Genomic DNA, 6,623 nt, shown 5'->3' with positions numbered 1-6,623 from the left:
GATTAGTTTTCTCTTTGAGCCTCATTTCATATTCCGTTTCTTAAGGAAGTTTTTCTTGCTCCCCTTAGTTCTTAATTATTTGTCCTTCCTCCTCAAAGTATAATTTATATATTTACCTGTTGACATTTAATTTAGAAAGATGAGTCTTCACATAGCAGGTCTTTAATAATTGCTTGTTGTATTAATAGCTAGCATTTAAAAAGACCCTAAAATTTGCAAAGATCTTTACACATGTTTTCTCACTTGATCCTCACAGCGCCCCCAGAATGTAGATGCTATTATTGTCCCCACCCATCATACAGTTGAGGAAAATGAGGCACAAAGAGATTTAGGTGACTTGCCCAGGGTCATACAGCCAATGAGTGTCTGATGCAGGATTGAATGCAAATCTTCCCAGCCCCACCTTCTGGGCTCTAACCACTGTACCACACAGTTGCCTGTTGTCTTACCTTGTGTGGTCTTGTCTTCTCTTATATCTGTATCTTATGCCATTTAAGTCTCCAAAGGTCAGGAACTGTTCTATTTGTAACGGTGCTATCTGTCTTTGTAGCCCCAGCACCTAGAACAGCACCTGGCACATAGTAGGTTTTAATAAAGGATTATTGATCGGTTGAAGTCATCAGCTCTACCAGATCATAATCTTTGTGGGGGGCAGGAACCACATCCCAACTTTGCATCTTTGTAGCTCCTGAAAGTGCTTATTAATGTCTACTGAATAATTGAATGAATTCAACTATGTGACAGTATGCTTGGTAGAAGACACTGAGGGGAATACAAAGATAAATAAGGAATAATCTCTGTCCTCAGGGAGTTTCCTGTCTGTTGTTTGGCAAACTAGTGGCCTATGGACACCAAGTGAAACCTGGCTAACAAGAGAGACACATGAGTTATTATAGTAATAGCGAATGAGGTCATTAGCACTTACAGAGAGTCACAGCACCAGAATGAGACGGCACCCTTGTTACTGACACATACTCACTCTTTTCTTTCATAAGCATTAATCATATTAGTCCTGAATAACTAAGTTCATAGAGTCTTAATATTAGAAGCTACCCTACAGGCTGTCTTGTCCAGCCTTCCCCTCAACAAAATAGTATCCTCCGTGGCAGGGTCTTAACATGGTCTGTGAACATTTTTTTTGTTGTTTGTTTTTGGCAAGGCAATTGGGGTTATGTGACTTGCCCAACGTCACACAGCTAGTGAGTGTGTCAAGTATCCGAGGTCAAATTTGAACCCAGGTCCTCCTGACTTCAGGGCCAGTGCTCTATTCACTGTGCCACCTAGCTGCCCCTGTGAACATTTTTTAAAGAAATATTTTGATGATTAAATTCCAATACAATTGGTTTTCTTTGTAATCCTATGTATTTATGCATTTTAAAATATCATTCAGCAGCAGGTTCCATAAGCTTCATCAAAGAGAACCACAAGGAAGGAAACACTTATGAAGCATCTATTGTGTACATTGTGCTAAGGACTTCATAATTGTTATCTCATTTGCTCCTCACAACAACAACCATGTCAGATAGCTGCTATTATCTCTATTTTTCAGTTGAGGAAACTGAGAAATAGACAGAGGCAAGATGACTTGCCCAGGGTCACATATTTAATAACTGTCTGAGGTCGGGTCTTTCTGACTCCAGGTCCAACATTCCATCCACTATGCCATCTCACTGCCTCTGCTATAACATAAAACAATTAAGAACCTCACTACACTACACTGTGTCTGACAGCTGGGCATCTGGTCTCTCTGTGGCTAAGGACAAGGAAATTACTACTCTGTGGAATAGTCCAGTCCCTAGTATTGCTGGATAGATCTAAGTGTTAGAAAGTCTTAGTTATTGTGACAAATTGTGCCGCCCATGGGCTCTGCCTCTGTCCTTGAGAGCCAGCCAGAGCCCATCCAATCCTGTTTCAACATGACACATTCAAATATTTGAAGATAGATATGGTGTCCCCCATTCCTACTTTTGCTCTTTACTTACCCTCTTTTTCAAGCTAAATATACACGGCTCCTTTACCCAAATGTGTCTTGTCTTTGAACGCAGGACTTTTTACCATCTTAGTCACTCTCTAGCTTTTCAATGTCTTCAAAGTTGGTTGCTAGAATTCTGCATGGAATTTCAAAGGTGGTCTGACCAGGACAAAGTACAGTAGTAATGTTGCCTTCCTCAGACTGGATGCTCTATTTTTGTCTATCCAGACTAAAAACATATTAGCTTTTTTTTTGGGGGGGGGGTAACTGTGTCAAACTATTGGTTCATCATGAGTTTATGGTTAACTAAAGCCCCTAGGTCTTTCTACCTGACCTACTGTCTAGTCAACTTTATCTAATCATGTTCTTGTAAACTTCACTTTTAAACTTAATTGTGTTGATTTTTGAGCATTGGTCCATTCTTTTATGAACTTTTTGAAACCTCTAACAGTCCTATAATAGGGTGACTTTGGGAGCTCTCTCTCCCAGATTCATATTATCCATAAATTTGATAGGCATTCCATCTAAGCCATCACCTGAATCACTGATAAAAATGCTAGGACAGGGCAGAGCCAAGGACAGAGCCCCATGGCAACCAAATGGAAATCAGTACAGGTTGACACTGATTTTGGATCTTAATAAACCATTTCAAATCCATACAACTATAGTCTCACCAAACCCTCAATTATTAGAATTGTCCACAAAACTCTTGCTGAAATTAAAATGCACTATTTTTTGGACATTCCTTCCCTTCCCTCTCCCTAAACTATCAGTTTGGTAACCCTATCAAAAATAGGAAATTATAGCTGGTGTACCAAAGGATTATAGAAACCAAATAAGATATTACTTTGGAAATTCTAGAAAAGGTCAAAAAATGTCTAATTCTGAAGTGGAAACTAATGGAGAGTGATGAGAATCAGCATACATGAATAAGGCTAGTCTCAGCATACATGAATCAGCATACGTGAATAAGGCTAGCATGACCCAAATTCAAGAGGTCCCAGGCATAGTTCATGTGTTTAGACTCTGACTTCCCCATTGGCATCTCCCACCTGAAACTGGCAAACATCCCCAGGGTATTTTCCCACTACAGCCCAAGCATCCTGCTTTTTTCACTCATGGCCCCCAAAAGGTCAATGGAGTCAGTGGGGGCGGGGGAACTTGGAACCCAAGATACTGTTTCTGCTTCCAGCCACTTTTCACTCCTCCCTACTTTGTCACCAAATAGAACCTCCCATCCTGAACTATGATCGCTTCTTGGCATGGCTATTCATTGACTAGACCCCAATCACTCTTCACGGCTTGTGTCACTAGGAGAGTGATGGAGTGGAGTTAAGAGCTGGCTGTGACACAGAGAGAATTTCCTCTGGCTGTTATCACTTCTCTTTCACTCCTCCAAATCTCTGCTTGTTTGAATTGTCTGTAATTTCTGTCCCAGCTGATCTCTCCTTTTCATGTTGCCTTACCTTTGTAACCAGTGTGAGACATGGGGCTCATAGGGAATCAGCATTACTCCTGACATCCTATTCATTACTTTTTATTTACCTGGTGTGCATGGAATATCCTCCTGGTAGAATCTAAGCTTCTGGAGGTCAGGGACTGCTTCTTGTGGAATGCTTGTATCCCTGGTACCTAGCATGGCGCCTTGTACAGAACAAATACTTAAGAAATGTTTGTTGTATTGGGGACAGCTAGGTGGTGCCATAGTGCATAGAGGGTCGGGTCTGAAGTCAGGAAGGCTCATTTTCCTGAGTTCAAATCTGGCCTCAGACACTTATTAGCTGGGGTGATTCTGGCCAACTCACTTAAACCCTCTTTACTTCAGCTCTTTTTCTGTAAAGTGAGCTGGAGAAGGAAATGGAAAACCACTCCAGTATCTTTGTTCAGAAAATTCCAAATGGGGTCACGAAAGGACTTAAATGATGGGATAACAGCAACAACAAATTGAATTGAATCCAGATAAACATAGCCTAGCAAGGAGACTGAGGATGTTTGTTTTTTGGAGTACAGATGCATGGAATTACAAATAAAATTGTCTATGTATTCCATTAAAAACAAAGGGATGTAAGATTAAAAAAAAAACATGCTGTGGTTTAATGCCAGAGATCCCTGCAAAGACAAAACATACTTAAACTAGCCACAGATTGAGTCATCTTAAAAAAAAAAAAAAGGAAAAGAAAAACAAGCAAACAGACAAGAGCTTTGCCCTCTTAGCCAGGGCTGGGCCTGGGTGAGGCCCTGCAAAAGTGTGAATTCCTAAGAGCTGTTTTTTGGCAACAGATCCTACCCTTGGAATCTTCCAGTTGGCTTTTCACTATTCTGATCAATAAACAAAGGGTGAGAGAGATAGCCACAGGCTGCTATCTTTGCAACAACTCTATGCAAAGCTTCAGTCCATGGAGACCTCCATCAGCTTGCCAAGCTCTCTGTAAGTACACACAATCCTTGTTCCAGGTACTCCCCTCACATTAATTACCAAATGACAAAAATAACTGACACATGGACTAGATAAGCTGAGAGTGTGACAGGCTAAGTGACCTGTGTGTGATCACCCAATGGCTTGGGGTTGAGGTGGGATCTGTCCAGATTCCAAGCTTAGCATGCTGTCCACTGTACTACCGTGTTTCCCCGATAATAAGACACTGTCTTATTATATTTTTTTTGGACAGAAAAACACCAGAGGGCTTATTTTCAGGGGAGGGCTTATTTTAATGAACATTGACAGCAATTTTAATAAACAGGTAAATGTGAACAAAAAAATGTACCTTTATTCGATAATGATCATGTCATCTTCTTCAACAACATCGTCATAAGTGTCCATACCCTGAATTCCGTCCTGGATGTCTTGCACCTCCATTTCCTTCAGAAGAAGTGGACCCAATCGGTCATGTCCAGCAATATAACTCTCTTTAAATGAATATGTCTTGTCCAGGTAACCTGCTCGTAGTGCCTTGTTGACACAGCTGTCAGTAATTTTATTCCATGACTTCTTCACCCAAGTCACGACTTCTTGCAGACAGGGCTTCACAAAGTTTCCACGCTGATTTCTTTCCATTCTATTTTCAATGTAGTCATTGACTTCCATGCACAAATGGTCCTTGAGTGGCTTGTTTATTGCAATATCAAGGGTCTGGAGATAGACAGTCATTCCTGCAGGAATCATTACTTGATCTATTCTTCTCTCTGTATGGAAGTTCTTCATTTCTTTAGCGCGGTGAGTGCTGGCTGAATTCCAAACTATCAGACCTCTTTGGTTACCTCGCATAACAAGTGGCAGCATTAAATCAACCCACTTTCTTGTAACGGCTTGTGTACACCTGGCTTTTTCGGTTTCAAGAACGTAAATGCCAGATACACGTTCAATCTTATCTTTCTTGCCCTTACTGATGATTAGAGGTGTGGCTTTCTTTTCATCCAAACTAATTGCCAAAACACAGGTGACCCGTGCACTTTCATAGCCAGTGGTGGGAATGTAGGTTGACATTGCATCCCTGTGATGAATTGTTGTTTGAGATCCTTGTCCCATAAACACTGCAGTTTCATCCATAGCAATCATATTGCAGGTTTGGTACTTGGAAATGTCAATCCTATCAATAAAGGACTTGAATGCAAGTGCACATTTAATAACTTCAGCATCTTCGAGCTTAAACAGTGTTGTTGATCTTCTTAGGGACAGTTCATACTGTTGAAGGAAACCGTCCAACCAGTGTTGTGATGCTTTGAATCCTTCTGAGACCATTTCAAACTCTGGTGCCATTGAAAGGGCAAATGCTTGAATATCAGCCCTGCGCACAACCAAGGCCTTTACTCTCCTGTCAGCAATCCATTCACCAATGAGGATCTCCAAGTCAGGATATAAGGGCTGCCGACCTGATCCAGACCTGCGCTTTTTCCCTTTTCCCTCATCCACCTGTTGATTGAGGTTATTATAATCTGCTCTCCATTTTCTGACCATTCGAAGATCCAAAAGTTTTTCTTTACAGAAAACTGCAAGATTCTTGCCATGTGACTCCTCTACAATTGCTTTCTTATACTCAACAGTATAGCTCTTCCTTTTTGTACTCATGTCTGGGGGTCAAAACAGACAGAATAATAAAATTATGACCATCAGTCCTTCTTTTCACTCCATCATGCCCCCTGAGTTCTTCTTTTTTCCTCCATCATGCCCTTTTTATCCTCCATCATGCCCCCTCACTCCCACTTACATACCGGGTTTTTATGTTGTCCTGCCTCAGCTCTCCTCCGCGGCACTGCTCTCAATGGCGCCAGCAAGCAAATCACTGGGGAAGAACAGGATGACGCACTCACTGCTGCAGCTCTGATTGGATGCAGCTCGGAGCGCAGAGTGCGTTTCACCCGGGGGGGGGGAACGGTGCATACAGAGGGTACCGTAATGTAGCGGGTAGTGCAGGGGATCACCTTCACTACAGTAGCAATCTCAATAGGGCTTATTTTCGGGGGAGGGCTTATTTTAGAGGAATCTTACACAGTAAGGGGAGGGCTTATTTTGGGGATAGGTCTTATTATTGGGGAAACACGGTAGGATTTGATTGGAATAGGAATGGGTGAATATACCGTGTTTCCCCAATAATAAGTCCTATCCCGAAAATAAGCCCTCCCCTTACTGTGTAAGATTCCTCTAAAATAAGCC

The sequence above is a fragment of the Petaurus breviceps genome, unplaced genomic scaffold, assembly GCF_028583685.1.
Source record: "Petaurus breviceps papuanus isolate PSGF00001 unplaced genomic scaffold, PetGlider_PUasm1.0 90895, whole genome shotgun sequence".
Taxonomy (NCBI): domain Eukaryota; kingdom Metazoa; phylum Chordata; class Mammalia; order Diprotodontia; family Petauridae; genus Petaurus; species Petaurus breviceps.
Note: the sequence above shows the minus strand (reverse complement) of the source record.